Source organism: Desmodus rotundus, chromosome 2, assembly GCF_022682495.2.
Source record: "Desmodus rotundus isolate HL8 chromosome 2, HLdesRot8A.1, whole genome shotgun sequence".
Taxonomy (NCBI): Eukaryota; Metazoa; Chordata; class Mammalia; order Chiroptera; family Phyllostomidae; genus Desmodus; species Desmodus rotundus.
In genome coordinates, this window is record NC_071388.1 from 138,708,432 (window position 1) to 138,728,356 (window position 19,925).

At 36.0% G+C, this 19,925-nt stretch overlaps 1 protein-coding gene and 1 pseudogene across 12 annotated transcripts in view; both read left to right on the forward strand.

Annotated features, from left to right (window-relative positions):
- The window catches only part of MBD5 (methyl-CpG binding domain protein 5), a 429,916-nt gene that overhangs the window by 248,925 nt on the left and 161,066 nt on the right, over nucleotides 1-19,925 (forward strand). The window lies entirely within an intron of this gene.
- Nucleotides 900-3,469, forward strand: LOC112313083 (protein BCAP pseudogene; annotated as a pseudogene).

A 19,925-nucleotide genomic window follows, 5' to 3' on the forward strand; every position in this document is an offset into this window, starting at 1 on the left:
TATTGATGAAATATGCAGAAACAGGTATTTTCTTACTTTGCTTATGGATATGAACTGATATAATTTTTGGAAAGTAATTAAGATATATATGTATACTGTAACCTAAATATATTGGTTATTCTTTCACCTGGGTTTCTAAAAATCTGTTCTAAAGAAGTGTAGAAAAAAAGCATTATCCCAAGGAAATTTTGTGACATTATTTATAATAATTAAATTTGGACAAAACCAAATGATAAATAATAATTGTAATAAGGAAACTTTAGTTCAGTAATATGAAGATATTATACATAATGTTTGCAAACAATTTGTCAAAACATAGACTTTTTGTTATAAATATACAGCTTTAGAGACCCCAGTTGGCAGAGGAGTAAGTGAAAGCTACAGTAACCTCCTCTCAGGACCAATCTGGAATTACAACAAAATTGTAGAGAAATCATCTTGAATAACCCACTGAACACCAGCTGGAGAGAAGCCTTACAGCCATGGACAGACAGAAGAAAACATTTTAGCACAACGTGACTGGTAGGGAGTGCAGGAGGACATGTGACAGGGCTGGCTGGGCTCCCAAAGGTGGAAGCTGACGAGCCAGAGGGATATTTCAGTGACTGCAGGATCCCCCTGAGAAGTGTGGGTTCAAACCCCAAGCTGGGCTCCCCAGCCTTCAGCACCAGAGCCAGAAAGGAACTCAGATAACATGCAGCTGTGAAAGGCAGCAGGGATTCAGTCAGCCAAGGAGAGACAGCAGGAGATGCAGAGCCTTTTAAAAGGCCAAAGCACCACAAATTTTTGTTTGCAGCCATTTAACCTTGGGTGCAGGCAAAGGGAGGGCAGATTGGCCTAGAAATGTGTGAGGAGAGTCTGGGGATGGTGGCTCTTGGGGAGAGAACTGAGGAAATAACTGCCTGGATTCATGTGCTGAGTCATTCCCCATACAGTAGGAACCATCTCTATCAGGGAGAGCACTCCTTTCTGAATGGAATCAGCCTGAGAGAAAGCAATAGCCCCGCCCACAGGAATCACTCTGCCCTTCCCTGTGGTGTTTAAGCCTGACTGTTGATTTTATGTCAATTAGATTAACAACTAATTGGTTTAGTGGCTTAGATTAACATCTAAGGCAGAAAATACAAAGAAACACCCAAAATGGGAAGACAAAGAAATAGACTCCAAATGAAAGAACAAGAGAATTTTCTGGAAGAAATAGATGAAATGAAGTAAGCAATTTATCAAATAGAGGGTTTAGAGTAATAATTTTAAGGATACTCAACAGCATCAAAAAAGACATAGAAACCATAAAAAAAGATCAGTCAGAAATAATGTAATATCTTTTATATTATATCTTTATTATCTTAAAATAATATACTGTAAGGAATAAATAGTAGGTTATCATCTCACCTAAACGGGCACTCTTCCACCGCATGCAGTTCTACGAATTCGCCTGCTTCCGCCTCAGGTCCCTTGCCTTCCTTTCTAGCTTTCATCCACTGCACAGCCCTCTGCGTCCTGCTCCCTCCTAGCTGACCTAGCTGACACAAGCTGGAGATCACAGCTTGTGTGGAGAGGTTGTTGTGGAAGCCACCTGTAATTCATCGACCATGTTTATGGAGGAGCCTGCAAATGATGGAGGTCATTCAGAAGAACTGTTTTCCCATTTTAAAAGTAGATCAGAGAGAGAACATGAACCACAGCATGCCAGTGAAATTCATCTCAGCTGTGTAAAGCAGGGCATCCTAAGTGAAAAAAACTGAGTTGGAAGCAACATTTAAGGAAGCTGAGTTGTCAGCCTTTTCTGTGGAATTACTTTTACCATTATTTAAGGACACCATTATTTAAGAAGAAATTAGTTTTGAAAATGTCGATTTTTCTCCATCCAATTTGAAAAAGATTTTTAAACAGAAGGAAATATTAACAAAAGAATTAGATACATTTAAACACATAAAACAAGCTTTAGAACATCTTAGAAAGCCAGAATACCAACAAATAGATGACACAGATTTATCCAGCATGTTAGAGAAGCTAACTGATAATGAAAGTGAAAATACTGATCTTAAGAAGGTACTTGAAAAGGAGGCCTATATCCAGGAACTTCGTTGTTTGTTTCAGAATGAAAAGGTAAATGCTTTGAAAGCCAGCCATTTTGCACAATCAGTTAAAGTAGTACATGAATGACTACAACTCCAAATCCATAAAAAGGAAGAGGAGAATGATAAATTAAAAGAATATATAAAGATTTTAGGGACCAAGATATACCAATGGAACTTGCAATTGAAAAAGAATAAGCATGAGACTGTAGCTATGAAAGAATCAAGTAGCCAATAACTATTACCCTGAAAAAGGCATCTAAAGTTTACAAACAAAGGCTTGAACATTTTATAGGAGACATTGAAAACCTTACTTCCCAGATTCAAGATCAGGAAGCCAAGTTGTCTGAAGCAATTTCAGCTTCCAATGCCTGAAAAAGTCATTATGAGAAAATCATAATAGAAAAAACTGAATTGGAAATTCAGATTGAGACGATGAAAAAGCAAATCAATAATTTTTTGGGAGACCTGAAGAAAATGGAGAACAATGGAAAAAATTCATATGAAGGGATTCTTAGAAAACTTCAGTCAACTGAATATGAAAGTGAAACTCTGAATCTTGAGAATACAAAATTAAAGACGACACTTGCTACTTTGAGGGATGAGGTTTCTGTTGAAAAGGAACTCTTAGAATTGCACAAGTAGAAAAACAACAGAAAAGACTTATTAAAATGTACAAAACTCAGATACAAAAGTTGCAAGAAGCAGCTGAAATGGTAAAAAGCAGATGTGAAAATTTACTAAGTGAAAATAACCTAATAACAAAAAACAAAAATAAAAAATTAGGGAAGTTTATGGTAATCACAATCTTCTACAAAGCTTTCTCTGGAAGAAGAAAATTATCTTATTCAGTTGAAATGTGAAAACCTTAAACAAAAATTAGAACAGATGGATGCAGAAAATAAAGAGCTTGAAAAGAAGCTGGAGATCCAAGAAGAATGTCTTAAGCAGAGCAATCTTCAGTTTAAAGAGAAGTCTGAAGAATATACAGCATTGGCTAGACAGCTGGAAGTTGTCTTAGAAGAAGGGAGACAAAAGGTTTCCGAAGAGAAAATGTCATCTAGAGAGAGGGCTTTACAAATTAAAATACTAGATCTGGAAACTGAGCTTAGAAAGAAAATTGAAGAACAAAATCAACTTGTTTGTAAAATAAACAGTAAAGCACAACATCAGGAAGTATGTTTGAAAGAAATACAGCATTGTCTTGAAAAGTCAGAGAATCAAAATGAGAGTATTAAGAATTATTTACAGTTTCTTAAAACTTCTTATGTACAATGTTTGGATAATATGTTGAATTTACTTTCTATAAGCAATAGATTTTTACTGTGAGTCTAAAAAATTATTAGGTAAAAAGTATATACTATCTGTTGTTACACTTTATGATTTGTGGATGGTGGTATTAGAATTTTTATGTAAAGATTTTGAAACATAATTGATTACCCAATTAAAACTTAAAACAAGATGGATGTTAGCATTCTTTTTTTGCTGGATAATTTTCACATAGCTCTGGATTAATTTCTGTTTAAGTTATATTGGTTTTTAGAGTATTTTTTATATATACACAAAAGAAACCAGAATCATTCTTTGTGTTTGTAGCTACCATACAAATGAATGTGCTATAAGTCTATGCTAATTATGAGCCAAATACATGGTTTTAAATAATGTATATCATTGTTTTACATTGTATTGCTATATATGTATTAATATAATAAAGGAAGATATTCTGGGAAAAAAATAGTAGGTTAGATGAAGTGGAGGATTAAATCAGTCTTTGGAAGACAAGGTAGAAATATACAATCAGAGCAGCAAAAAGAAAAATGAATTTTAAAAAATGAGGAGAGCTTAAGAAACATCTTCGACAACATGGAGTGTAACAAAATCTGCATCATGGGAATACCAAAAAGAAAAGAGAGTAGCAAGGAATTGAGAAGCTATTTGAAGAAATAATGACTAAAAGCTTCCCTAATCTAGAGAAGGAAAAATACGCACAAGTCCAGGAAGCTCACAGAGTCCCAAAGAAGTTGGACCCAAGACACATCATAATTAAAATAACAAGGCTTAAAGACAAGGAGAGAATCCTAACAGTCGCAAGAGAAAAGCAGGCAGTTACCTACAAGGTAGCACCAATTAGACTGTCATCTGATTATTCATTAGAAACATTTCAGGCCAGAAGGGAGTGGTGTGAAATATTCAATATGATGAAAAGCAAGGACCTACAACCAAAGCTACTTTACCAGCAAAGCTATCATTTAAAATCAAAGGAGAAATAAGGAACTTCCCAGACAAGTAAAAGCTAAAGAAGTTTGTTAACACCCGATCAGTACTGCAACAAATGTTAAAAGACTTGCTTTAAGAAGAAGAATAAGAAGAAAAGAAAGGAAAAAAGATAGAGGAAAACAGTCTAACCATAAAATGGCACTATATGCATATCTATCAAAAATCACCTTAAATTTAAATGGCTTAAATGCTCCAACCAAAAGACAGAGGGTAGCTGAGTGGATAACAAAACAAGACTTATATGTATGTTGCCTCCAAGAGACCCATCTCAGATCAAAAGATACACACAGACTAAAAGTGAAGGGTTGGAAAACATATTTCATGCAAACGGAAAAGAAAAAACAGCTGGGGTAGCAGTACGTACATCTGACAAAATAGACTTTAAAACTAAGGCTATATAGTAAGAGACAAAGAAGGACACTACATGATGATAAAGGGAACTGTCCAACAAGAGGTTGCATAGTTCGGTTGGGTGCATAACCCTAGTAAACAGTTATGCACCCAACATAGGAGCACCTAAATATGTGAAGCAAATCTCGATGGACATAAAAGGAGACATCAGCAGAAATACAGTCTTAGCTGGGGATTTTAAAACCCCACTGGCCCCAGTGGAGTGATCTCACAGGCAGAAAATCAACAGAGACAATGGCCTTAAACGGCATTCTAGATCAAATGGATTTAATTGATATCTTCAGAGCATTTCACCCCAAAGCAGCAGAATATACACACTTTTCAAGTGCACATGGAACACTTCCTAGGATAGACCACATGCTAGGACACAAAACAAGTCTCAATAAATTTAAGAAGATTGAAATCTTATCAAGAATCTTCTCAAACCACGATGCTATGACACTAGAAATCAATCACAAGAACACTGAAAAGCACACAAAGACATGGAATCTAAATAGCATGTTATTAAACAATGAATGGGTCAACTACGAGATCAAGGAAGAAATCAGAAAATACCTTGAAACAAATGAAAATTAGTACACATCAATCTGAAATCTATGGGACACAGAGAAAGCAATTCTAAAAGGGGTATTCATAGCATTACTGGCCTATCTTAAAAAAAAAAAAAGAAAAAGCTCAATAAACTAACTTCACATTTAAAAGAACTTGAAAAGGAACAACAAATAAAGGCCAGTGTGAGTAGAAGGGAGGAAATAATTAAGATCAGAGCAGAAATAAATGAAATAGAGTCTAAAAAAAGATACAGAATATCAGTGAATCCAAGATCTGTTTCTTTGAAAAGATAAACAAGATTTACAAACCTTTACCACACTCATCAAGGAAAAAAAAGAGAAAGGACCCAAATAAATAAAATCAGAAATGCAAGAGGAGTAATAATAACTGACACCAAAGAAATACAAAGGATTGTAAGAAAATATTATGAACAATTATGTGTCAGCAAACTGGACAACCTGGAAGAAATGGATAAATTCCTAGAAATATACAATCTTCCCAGACTACATCTGGAAGTATCAGAGAATCTGAATAGACAGATTAACCTAAGGAAATTGAAGTAGTAATCAAAAAGTTCCCAACAAACAAAAGCCCTGGATAGCTTCACAGGTGAACTTTACCAAACATTCCGAGAAAAACTAATACCTCTCCTTCTCAAACTATTTCATGAAATTTATAGGAGGGGAGGCTCCCAAACTCATTTTACAAGGCCAGCATTATCCTAATTCCAAAACCAGATGAACACACTACAAAAAAAGAAAATTGTAGGCCAGTATCTCTGATGAATGTAGATGCTAAAATCCTCAACAAAGTATTAGCAAATTGAATACAGCAATTCATCAAAAAGATGATACATCATGATCATGTGGGATTTATTCCAGGAATGCAAGGATGGTACAACATTCTCAGATCAATAAATGTGATTCACCACTACACAAAATGAAGGATAAAAACCACACTATTACATCAATAGTTACAGAAAAGGCTTTTAATGAAATCCAGCACCATTTATGATAAAAACTCTCAGCACAGTGGGAATAGAGGCAATATACCTAAACATAATAAAGGCCATATGTGAGCAAGTCACTTCCAGCATCATACTCAATGGGCAAAAGCTACAAGTCTTCCCCTTGAGATCAGACACAAGACAGGGATGTCTGCTTTCACCTCTCTTATTCAACATAGTACTGGATATCCTAGCCACAGCAGTCAGACAAGAAGAAGAATAAAAGGCATCCAACTTGGAAAAGAAGATGTAAAACTGACTTTATTTGCAGATGACATGATACTGTACATAGAGAACCCCAAAGATTCCACCAAGAAACTACTAGAACTGATAAATGAATTCATCAAAGCAGCAGGATACAAAATTACTATTCAGAAATCAGTTGCATTTTTATATGCTAATAATGAACTAAGGGAAAAGGAAATTAAAAAAACAATCTCATTCACAATGCTTCAAAAAAAGAATAAAAATACCTAGGAATACACCTAACCAATGATGTAAAAGACCTATCCTCAGAAAATTATAAGACATTGAAGAAAGAAATTGAAGAAGATACAAGTAAGTGGAGGCACATACCATGTTCATGGTTAGGACAAATTAACATCATTAAAATGCCCATACTACCCAAAGCATTCCATAGATTAAATGCAATTCTTATCAAGATTCCAGTGATAATATTTCACAGACTAGAACCAATAATTCAAATAATTTATATGAAACCACAAAAGGGCCCCACATAGCACCAGCAATCCTGAAAAAGAAAAAGTTGGAGGAATCATACTACCTAATAATCAAACTATACTACAAGGCCATAGTAATCAAAACAGCCTGGTACTGGTATAAAAACAGACAGATCAATGGAACTGAGTAGAGAGCCTAGAAATAAACCCACACCTTTATAGTCAAATTAATTGACAGAGGAAGTAAGCACATACAGTAAGCTAAAGATAGTTTATTGAATAAATGGTGATGGGGAAATTGGACAGATATGTGCCAAGGAATGAAACTAGACCACCTTCTTACACCACACACAAGAATAAATTCAAAATTGATCCAAGATTTAAATGTTAGACCTGAAACAATAAAAATCATAGAGGAAAAAATAGTCAGCAAAATCTTAAACATTGCTTGTAGCAATATTTTATAGGATATATCTCCCCAGGCAATAGAAACAAAAGAAAAAAAAAATAAACAAATGGTACTTCATCAAACTAAAAAGTTTTTCAACAGTGAAGGAAACCATCAACCACAAAAAGACAACCCACAGATGGGAGAACATATTCACTAATATGTCTGATAAGGTGGTAACATCCAAAATTTATAATGTACTTACAAAACTCAGAACCAAAAAACAACCCAGTTAAAAAATGAGCAAAGGACCTGATTTGACACTTCTCCAAAGGAGACATACAGATAGCCAATAGACATGAAAATATGCTCAACAGCACTAATCATCAGAAAAATGCAAATAAAAACCACAATGAGATACCATCTCACACCTGTCAGAATGGCTATCTTCAATAAATCAAAAAGCAACAAGTGCTGGCGAGGATGTGGAGAAAGGGGAATGCATTTGCACTTTCGGTGCAGCCACTGTGGGAAGCAGATGGAGATACCTCAAAAAATTAATCTGCCTTGGGAAAGGGAAAAATATAATAAAGATTATGATTTAAAAAAATAATCACAGTCATCAAAATCAAATATACATATATGGCTTTATATATTATAAAGTACTGGTCAAGATGGTGGAGTAGGCGAATGCTGTGCTCACTGCCTCCCATGACCACATCAAAATTACAACTAAATTGTAAAACAACCGCTCTTGGGAACCACCTTAAGATTAGCTGAACAGTACTCCTCTATCTAGGGATATAAAAAAGAAGCCACATTGAGACTTGTAGGAGGTTGAGATTCAGGATGGATTGGTCCTACTCCCCCACGTGGCCTTTAAGAATTGAAAGGGACATCTCAGCTGCAGAAGTTCCCAGTGAGTATCAAGGGTTCCCAGCTCCACACCAAGCCCAGAGCACCAGTGCTGGAAAGATGAGTCTGCACAACAGCTAGCTGAGAAAATCAGTTGGGACTCAGTTTGGGTGAAATGGAGGGTGTCTGGAGACCAAGATACTCTCTAAAAGGGCCTGAGCACAGACTCAGTCTGGAACACTTGCCCTAAGCTCCAGCAAATGAGTAGCAGCTCAAAAAGTACCAGGGACATACCCAGGTGATGTGAGGGACTGAATTGTTCTGGCTTCAGAGTGAAGGCTGGAGGGGCAGCTCTCTCCATACTTAAGTACCTGCAGGGGCCATTGTTCATTTGTTGACTGTTCCCCTCACCCAGCCTGTAAATGCAAGTGGACAACAAGTCTGAGTCTCCATTAAGCAGGCTAATATAGCTCTTGCTCCAACCTGGTAATTCCCTGAGAACTCCCTACCCAGCCTAAACCTATTTCAAAGGCTAATACACACAAGCTGCTGATCTGCGGCCATGCTGCAGGCTCCCAACATCTCTCAAAGGTCAACAAATCCCAAACAAGCAACAGCTGACCTGATTGATCCCTGAACATCTTGCTAGTCAGCCCTGAGCCTGGCATTAGAGGCAGCCATCCTCTCTTTACATTGTAACCACTCCCAGGCACCTCCAAGCCCAGTATAGTCAGCTACCAACTGCAGATCACTTTGTAGCTCCTATAGGAGGTCCCAGGCCAGACACAGGTAGCGGCTAATCTTTGCACCAGAGCTCCTCCCAAAATGCCCCAGAACCAACACACATGGAAACTGCCTTGAGACCACATCAGGCCACCACCATCCAATTAGCTCCACAAATAACACACCCAAAGCATGGATTCAGTAAGCACTGCAGTCAGTAAGTATGGAAGTCAGCTTCAGCCCTGCTAAAGCTGACCCACTTCATCGGGTCAGCCCTTGTGCAGCAGCTTGTTTGTTGTAGTCATGGCCAGTTCTCACAGCCAGTCAGCCTAAGAGTCAACCGAACCACTGATGTGCCAACAGCAGTCAAGGCTCAACCACAATGGAAGAGCACACACAACCACACAGGGGACAGACTTGGAGTACCCAGCTTAGGAAAACAGGGAGACTGTGCCCCTGGGCCCCACACAACACCTGCTATATTAGGATACTCTTCCACAACTGGGAGACATAACAGATCTACTTAATCCATAGAAATAAACAGAGGGAGGTGACCAAAATGAAAGAATAGGACAAAACTATAGGAAAAAGACTAAACAGAATGAAGGCAAGCAATCTACCAGCTACAAAGTTCAAAACATTATTAATGGGGATGCTAAATGATCTTGGGGGAAGTATGGAAGATCTCACAAAGTAATACAAAACACAAAAGGAGATAGAAAGGCAAAAAAAAAAATAACCCATCAGAAATTAAGAATACAATATCTACAATGAAGACAACATTGGAAGGAATTAAAAGCTGATTAGGTAAAACAGAGGACTGAATCAGTGATTTGGAATAAAAGGTAGCAGAAAACATCCAATCATAATAACAAAGAAAAAAAAAACCCAAAAATGAGGACAGTTTAAGGGACCTCTGGTACAATATTGAGCGTACCCACATTTGCATCACAGGGATACCAGAAGGAGAAAAAAAGGGCAAGGATTGAAAAACTATTTGAAGAAATGATTGATAACATTCATAACATGGTGAAGAAAATAAACATACAAGTCCAAAAAATGAGGGAGTCCCAAACAAGATGAATCCAAAGAGGCCTACACCAAGACACATTATAATTAAAATGCCTAGGGTTAAAGACAAAGAGAATCTTAAAAGCAGCAGGGGGAAAGCAGTTAGTTACCTGAAAGGGAGCTTGCATAAGAGTATCAGCTGATTTTTCAACAGAAACTTTGCAGGCAAGAAGGCACAAAATATTCAAAGTGATGCAAAGATCCTATGACCAAGATTAATCTACCCAGCAAGGCTATCATTTAAAGTCAAAGGCTCAAATGAAGAGCCATCCAGATAAGGAGTTTTACACCATCAAACCAGTATTACAAGAAATGTTGAAGAGACTTCTTTAAGAAGAACAAGGAAAATAAGGATAAAAAATTTAGATAATAAAATGGCAATAGTTACATACCTATTAGTAATCACTTTAAATGCAAATACATCAAATGCTCCAATCAAAACACATAGGGTGGCTGAATGGATAAGAAAACAAGAACCATACATAATGCTGGTTACAAGAGACACACTTCAGATTGAAAGACACACACAGACTGAAAGTGAAAAGATGGAAAAAGACATTTCAGGTAAATAGAAATGAAAAAATGCTAGGTAGCAATACTTAATATTAGACAAGATAGGTTTCAGAATGAAGGCTATTACAAGAGACAAAGAAGTACATTTCATAATGATAAAGAAATCAATCCAACAAGAGGATATAACCTTTGTAAATATCTACATGCCCAGTGTAAGAGCACCTAAATATATAAAGCAAATATCAACGGACATGAAGGGTGAGATTAACAGTAATATGGTAATTGTAGGGAATTTTAACACCCCATTGAAATAAATGGGTAGACCATGCATACAGAAAATCACAAAGGAAACAGTGGCCTTAAATGATACATTAGACCAGATGGATTTAATTGATATTTTTTGAACATTTCATCCCACAGCTCAATATACATTCTTTTCAAGCCCACATGGAATAATTTCTACGGTGGACCCAATGTTAGGCCACAAGTCTCAATAAAATTAAGAATATCAAAGTCATACCACGCATCTCCACTAACCACAATGGTACTAAAATAGAAATCAACTACCAGAAGAAAATTGAAGACAATACAAATACATGAAGGCTAAATAACATGCTACTAAATAAAATAAGGAGTAACAACAAGATCGGGGAATAAATCAAAGGACACCTTGAGACAAGTGAAAATGAGAAATGAGAACACAATAACCCCAAATCTATTGGATGCAGCCAGAGAAGTTTTAAGAGGAAACTTCATAGCAATAAAAGCCCGCCTCAAGAAACAAGGAAAATCTTAACAACGTGATCTTATATCTAAGGAACTAGATAAAGAAGGAATAAAAAAGCCCAAAATGAATACGAGGAACGAAATAATAAAGATTAGAGTGGAAATAAATAAGAGTCTAAAAAAATACAAAAGATCAATCAAACCAAGAGGTAGTTCTTTGAAAAGATAAAATTAATAAACCTTTAACCAGAATCTCAAGAGAAAAAGGGAAAGGACCCAAATAACTAAAATCACAAATGAAAGAGAAGTGAAATTGACACCACAGAAATACAAAGGATTATAGAAAATATTTGAACAATTATATGCCAACAAATTAGACAATCTAAATAAAGGACATTTTTCTAGATCATTCAATCTTTTAAGACTGAGTCAAGAAGAAACAGAAAATCTAAACAAACCAATAACAACTAAGGAAATAGATCTGTAATAAAAAAAAAAAAATTCCAGCAGACAAAAGTCCTGGACCAGATTGCTTCACACTTGAATTTTAGCAAACACTTAAAGAATTAACACCTATCATTCTAAAATTATTACAGAAAATTCAAGACCAATAAAGGCTCCCAAGCTTATTTTAAAGACCAGCATTCCTCTGATTTCAAACCCAGACAAAGACATTATAATAAAAGAAAATTATAGGGCCGTGTTCCTAATGAACATAGATGTAAAAATCCATAACAAATATTAGCAAATCCAATTCAGCAATGCATTAAACATATCATACACCATGATCAATTGGGATTTATTCTTAGGATGCAAGGTTGTTTCATTACCTACAAATCAATATCTGGAAATCAATTAATGTGATACACCACATAAACTAATTTAAGGGAAAATCATATGATTATTTCAATACATGCAGAAAAAATCCAGCATCCACTTATGATAAAAATTCAGCAAAGTGTAAATAGATCCAAAATACTAACTCAAAAAAAAAACCCATACCTCAACAAGGCATAAATAACAAACCACAGTTTATATCATACTCAGCAGTGAAAACTTAAAAGTGTTATTCATAAGTTTCAACAACAAAATGAGGATGTCCACTTCTACTTTTATTCAACATAGTATTGAAAGAAGATATAAATAAATGGAAGCATATATCATGTTCATGGATAGGAAGAAATTATATTGTTAAAATGTCCATACTCCCCAAAGCAATCTATAGATTCAGTACAATCCCTATCAAAATACCAATGACATTTTTCATATAATTAGAACAAATAATCCTAAAGTTTACATAGAACCACAAATGACCTTAAATAGCCATAGCAATCTTGAGACAGAAGAACAAAGTAGAAGATATCACACACTACCTAATATTAAACTATACAACAAGGCTACGGTAATCAAAACAGCATGGTTCTGGCATAAAAACAGACACATAGATCAAAGGAACAGAATAGAGAGCTCTGAAATAAAGCCACACCTGTATGATCAGTTAATCTATAACAAAAGAGGCAAGAATTTACAATGGAGTAGAGACATCCCCTTCAATAAATGCTGTTGGGAAAACAGGAAAGATATGTGTCCCCAAAATGGAACCCCTTTCTTATACCATGTACAAGGAAAAACTCAAATGGATTAAAGACTTAACTGAAGGCCTAAAACCATAAAATTCCTAGAAGATCACATAGGCAGTAAACTCTTTGTCATTGCTCTTCATAATTTTTTTTAATATATCTCCTTAGGCAAGGAAAAAAAGAAAAATAAGCACATGGTACTACATCAAACTGAAAAGTTTTGCACAGCAAAAGAAACCATCAACAAAATGAAAAGACAGCTTATCAAATGGGAGAAGATACTTGCCAGTGATACATTTGACAAGGGATTAATATCCAAAATATGTAAGGAGTACATACAACTTAACACCAAAAAGACAACCCAATTAAAAAATGGACAGAGGACATTGAACAGTGTTTAAGGAGAACATGCAGATAGCCATTAGACATGAACAGTTGCTCACCACCACTAAACATCGAAGAAATGCAAATTAAAACACAATTAGGCATCACCTGACACATATAAGAATGGCTATCATCAGTGAATCAACGAACAGCAAGTCTTGGCGAGGATGTAAAGAGAAGGGAACTATGGTGACTGTTGGTGGAATTGCTAATTGATGCAGCCACTATAAAACAGTATGGAAATTCTTCAAAAAATGAGAAATAAAAAGCCCTTATGACCCAGTGATTCCACTTCTGAGTTTTTATCCAAAAAAAAATCCAACATGCTAACTCAAAAAAAAAAAAAAAACACACCATATGCATCCCTCTATTCATTGCAGCATTATTTACAATAGCCAAGATACGGAAACAACCTATGTGTCCACCAATAGAAAGTTAAATAAAGAATAAGTGGTACATATATACAGTGGAATAATACTTGGCTTTAAAAAAGAATGAAATCTTACTATTTGTGATGCTGTGGATAAACCTAACGACTATTATGCCAAGTGAAATGAGTGAGATGGAGAAAGACAACATCTTATGATTTAATTTATATGTCAAAACTAAAAAACAAAATAAATGAACAAACAAAATAGAAACAGACTCATAGATTCAAAGAACACATCGATGGTTGACAAATGGAAGGGCAGTTCAGGAACTTGGTGAAATAGGTGATAGCATTAAGAAGTGCAGATTGGGGCCTGCCTGGTATGGCTCAGTGGTTTGAGCGCTGGCCTACAAACCAAAGGGTCAGCGGTTCAATTCCCAGTTGGGGCACATGCCTGGGTTTTGGGCCAGGTTCCCAGGTGTGGGGCGTGCGAAAGGCAACCAAACATTGATGTTTCTTTCCCTCTCTTCCTTCCTCCCTCCCCCTCTTGTCTAAAAATAAATAAAATATTTTTTAAAAAAGTTCAGATTAGCATGGTAAAATGGTCTCAGGGATGTAAAGTACAGCATAGTGAATATACTCAATAACAATCGGATAACTATGTACGGTGCCAGGTGGGTGCAAGGCTTATCAGGGTGATGAATTCCTAAGTATACAAATGCCTAATCAGTATGCTGTATACCCGAAACTAATGTAAAATAATATTGAATGTCAGCATATTTAAACATTGAAAATAAGTAAAATGCAAACTGTCTCATTTTTAGCATATATTGGATATTTTTAAGTCCAGTTTGACAATCTCTGCCTTCTGATAGATTTAATTCATTCACATTTAATGTTATTGAGATGTTTAGATTTGTACCTGACATTTCATTATTTGTTTTTAACGTCTCATCTTTTTTGTTTCTTTATTCCTATTTACTTCTAGTTTTGAAATAAGTAATGATTATTTTTTAGTTTTTAGTGATTGCTCTAGGAATTACCTTACCCATCTTATCTCATCATTCTACTTCACATTTATACTAACTTATTCCAGTGAAATTAAAAATAGTATTTCTATATAGCTCTATTTTCTTTTCTCTTTTTTTGTGCTATTATTGCTTTGCACTCACATCTGTATATTTACAAACCTAACAATACATTGATATGATTATTAGTTTAAGTCACTTTGTCTTTTAAAGAAGAGAAGAAAGAGGAGCAAGTACAGAGGTGTAGAGTTTGTTGTTTTAGCCTTCTTATTTACCATTTCTAATTCTCTGTATTTGTTCTGGTTTGAGTTAAAAATCTGTTGCCATTTCCTTCTCCAATACAGATTTGCTCCCACCCACCTCCTTGGTGCTATTATTGTCAAGTATATTACATTCGTACATGTTAGAAACCCAACAATATGTAATCCTACAGTATCGTTTTTATACAATTCCTTTTTAAACCAAGTAGGAGGAGAAGTTCACGTTTATGCTTTCTTATAGTTCCATAATTTCATTTAGTGGTGCTCAACCTTTTGTTTGGAGTCATATCACCACCTGCAGTCCCTTGCTTTCAGCTTGAAGAACTTTCTTTAGTAGTTCTTGTGATGTGTAGATGTGTTACCAATGATTTCTCTCAGTTTTTGTTTATTTTTGGAACATATTTATTCCACCTTCATTGTCAAAAATTAGTTTTGCCAGATAATAAGTTTTTGGTTGACAGGTGTTTGGATTTTTTCTTTTTTTCTGTTAGCACTTTGATTATATAATCCCACTGCTTTCTGGCCTTCATTACTTCTTAAGAATCACCTTCTGTCATTATTGGGCTTTTCTGATATGTGATGAGTTACTTTTTTCTTACTGCTTTCAAACTTTGTCTTTGTCACTGTCTTAAACATTCTACTATGATGTGTCTCAGTGTGGATTTCTGTGTGTTCCATTTGGAGTTCCTTAAACTTTTTAGATGTATCAGTTCTGCTTTTTATCAAATTTAGGAAGTTTCTAGCTATTAGTTCTTTGAATAATTTCTCTAGTCCTTTTTCTCCTGTCCTTCTACTACTCCCAGTTATGGATATGTTGGTTTGTTTAGTGGTGTCCCTCATTTCTCTAAAGCCGATTCATTTTTTTAACTCTTTTTCTCTGTTCTTCAGAATGCATTATCCCTGTCAATCTATCTTCCAGTTCATTGATTCCTTCTTCTGCCAGTTTAAATGTACTATTGAATCCCTCTAATGAATTTTTTATATAAATCATTAGACTTTTGAGATCCAGAATTTTCATTTGTTTTTTTAATACAATTTCTGTCTCTTTAGTAAGCTATATCTTTTAAAACACTGTCATCATATTTTGCTTTAGTTCTTTGCACATGTTCATAATGGCCCCTTTGAAGTCTTTGTTTTCTGACATCTAGACTCACAGGCAATTTTTGTTCATTTTCCCCCCTTTTTTGGTCATTCTTGTTTTTTGTGTGTCATAATTTTTTTGTAAAATTGTATATTTTGTATAGCATATTATAATAATTCTAGATACTGATCACAGGACTTTTTGTTGTTTATTTGTCTAATGACTATTTTATTTGTCTTTAGAGTATTTTAATGTAGTTTATTCCCTCCGTTATGTCAAGCTTCTGATGATACTCCTCAGTGTTCAGATGTGCCCATGCACATGGTCGTCCTTGAATGACAGTAGTTAGAACAGAGCTACCTTTGACTGTCTCTTTCCCTGAGCTCGGATGTGCTATCTGCTTCTGTTGGTATCTCACATGTCTGTCAAGCTTCAGTGATTTCAAGTGGAATGCTCTATTTTTTTTATAAGCCCAAGGACAAAAATTACTCCAGAGGCTGATCAGATTAAGTTATGGCACCTTTGCTAGAACAGTGTTTAAGGCCACTCGTTGAAGCTTGTCCTGACCCCAGAAGGACTCTTCTTAGTTGCACCTTTTCTTGTTTGTTCCTCCATTTTATTGGGGCATTTCTTGTTTTGTTTGCTAACTGACAAATCTAGTTGTTTCCTGTTGTTCACAGTGTGGCCTACCATTTGCTTAGTTGTCTCATGGAGTTTCTTGTTTCTTCTTACTTGCTTACCAGCGAGGTTTCCATTGATTCAACACCTCTCTTGAGCTTGAACTTTCCCACACAAGTTTTACAGAAAGTCAGTTCTTTGGGGGAAAGCTTGGAAGCTCTGCTTTTATGGCCTTCTCTTCCCCATGAGCAAAATCATTAAGCCTTTACTCTGAACCTAGAGAAGAGACAGGGGCCCACTTTTCTTGAAATAACATCTGTGTTTTATGTGTAGAGAAATCAACAGGGCAGTAGCCTCTGATCTTGGCTTGCCCTTCTAGAGTAGAACTTGTGCTCTAAGACTCAGCTGGAGCAAGGATGTGGGAACCCAGTGTTGTCAGCCTGCCTTGCCTTGAATAAAACTTACAGTGAAGACTGGGTACAGGAAGGGAGCTCCTGGGTACAGCTGTACTTGCTGGAACTTAGTGTCTGGAACACATAGCTAGGGTCCTGAGAAATGTTGATGGCTTGCTCTTCTCTGGGAAATACCAGAGCCATTGACTGGGACCTGGGTGCCCTTAATACAGGGAGTGAAACCTTTGTCTTGCTGAGCTAGAGGGTAGGGAGGGATGTGGAAGGACTGGGTCGAGATTCAAGTGCCACTGAATCTTACCAAGATTGAGTAAATTGTCTTGCATAAATGTTTCTTAATTTGCTTTGTGCCTTTAGGACAATTTTCAGAAATTTTAAGTGATTGTGTTTTTATAATGTTGCCAGTTAACAGTTGTTTCACTGGTGAGCTCTTCACTGCTAATCCATTCCGGAAGTGGATGTGGGCCATTAACTTTCGGATGGTATCCTATCAAACTCTCACTTGTTCTCAGAAAGATCTTTATTACTTTGTGATTTATAATTTATTAACTCATTGATTGTAGTTCTAGAAGTCACCATCATCATGCCACAGACCACTTTCTACACTACAAATCCATGAGTTACAGCAGCCCCAAATATCAATAATATACATATAGTATTAAAGCCAACATATATGAATAGGTCCAACCTCACTAACAGTCACCTATTTATATAGATGCCATTTTGTAGGTCATACTCAACGAAAAGGAATAAGCAGTCCGGGATCACAGCCCTTCTCGTTCTTTTGTGATGTTATTGCCTCCATCCATGTCCAGTGTGACAAAGGAGGGATTGGGAAACTTCTCCCTTCTTCTGAGAAAAGATGATCCCCTAGTTAACCCAGGCCAACCCAGGCCCTCCCTCCTTCCCCAACAGCCATTCCCTTCCCAGAGCTCCACTGGCAGACCTTTGCTCTGTCCTTTGTTTAAAGTTGCTTTCTCTAAAGTTCTTTAGAATTTTAAAAGTTATAAAGTTAAATTTTCAGCTTCATTCTGAAGTTAAAAAATTTTAAGGGTTATCTCTTCACCCCACCCAATCTCCATTGACCACTAAGCTCCACTCCAATTTGCCCAAGAAAATGGGAGGAAAAGATCTTTGGACCTACCATTTGTCTAAGCCTTTAGGCACCTACATACAGGATACATAAAAGGCTCCATTTTATTCCATTTTCCTGGGGATATCTTTTTTCTGTTTTATTTAATAATTGATATCCAGTTATTTTCTATTGTCCACTGAAGTGTTATATATTGGGCTGGCCAAAAAGTTTGTTTTGTTTTGTTTTTTCTGTAAGATGGCTCTAGAGGTGCTTAGTTATCTTTAACTTCATTCAAAACAATTTTGTTACATTGTGACAACTATCATATCAGCGTGCATTTTTAAAAGAACTTATCAAAGTTGGTGAATTTTTGTGTAGCCACTTTAATATTGAAGATGGAATAAAATATGCAACATTTTTGGTGTATTATGCTTTATTATTTCAAGAAAGGTAAAAACGCAAGTGAAATGCAAAAAGAAAAAAATACGTGCAGTGTATGGAGAAGGTGCTGTGACCGATCGAACATGTCAAAAGTGGTTTGCAAAGTTTCATGCTGGAGATTTCTTGCTGATGATGCTCCACTATTAGGTAGACCAGTAGAAGTTGATAGCGATCAGATTGAGACATTGAGAGCAATCAGTGTTCTACCACATGAGAGGTAGCCAACATACTCACACTATCCAAATCAATAAAGTTATTGGTGAAAATGAAAAATGTGTCTTATTTTATGAAAAAAACTAAACAGACTTTGTGGCCAACCCAATAATATTTCACCCACTTGCAGGGTTAGTATCTTTTTGTGTTGTACCATTCTCATTTTAAAAAACATCTAATGGCCTGTAAAATAAACTTCAAACTATTCAAGAAGCCATTCATAATCTTTCCTATTTGGCCACAGTTTACCTGTCTTCCCTCATCTCTGATCTTCTGCCTGTGCTCCATTTATACTAGGCCAGCTACTTGCTACACTCTCCAAGCATATAATTTATTTCACATGTCCGTGCTTTTGCTATCAGAGATGCCTAACCAAGTGATTGGAATACGGTCCTATTAATAATATAAGAATCCAGGGCCCCAATCCACTCCTGTTGAATCAGAATCTTCATGTGCAATTATTTTTTAAAAAGTCAATTGATTACTGTAAAGCTGTTTAAGAACCTTTGCTGTTCTCTTTTCTCTCCCTGCAATATCCTCCCTCTCTCTCTCTCTTGCTTTCACTTTGCCTTACAGAAATCTTGCCCAACAAAATCAAACAGAGAGAAATAGAGGGATCTTAAAACTAAAATATTATCATATCTTAAAAGTTTTCCTCAATTCTCTCTCCATTCTTAATCCAGTAGATATATGTTGTTGTTCTTGGCTAATAAGTATAGGGCCCTCTTTCTGTGCTTAGGATGTCTCCAGCCTTATGAATTAGATATAGTTCCTACATTAGAGGCTCAGAATGCCAACCACTTAATATCCTAGCCTTCCTCACACATTGAACATGAGTAAGCAAGACTGCCAATCAAGCATGCACACCGCAGGCTTTGAAGCAAAAGCTAGTCTTGGAAAAAGAGACCACGGGTTCCATCTCTAGAAAAGGGAGTAGTAGTAGCAGCAGCTACTTCCAGTTCCAAATATAAGAGAAAAGTTATTCTTTTTATGATGACCACATCCAACTTGCAACTTCCAAGGAGGAGTGCTGCACACTGCAGCTTCTTTTCCTGGTCGTAGCCTCCAAAGCTGATTCTATAGTTTCATATCTTTTAATAAACTTATTTTCTGCTGAAATTACACTGAGTCGGTTTCTGTTACTGGTAACTAAGATACAGGGATACCTAATAGAATAATCACCTC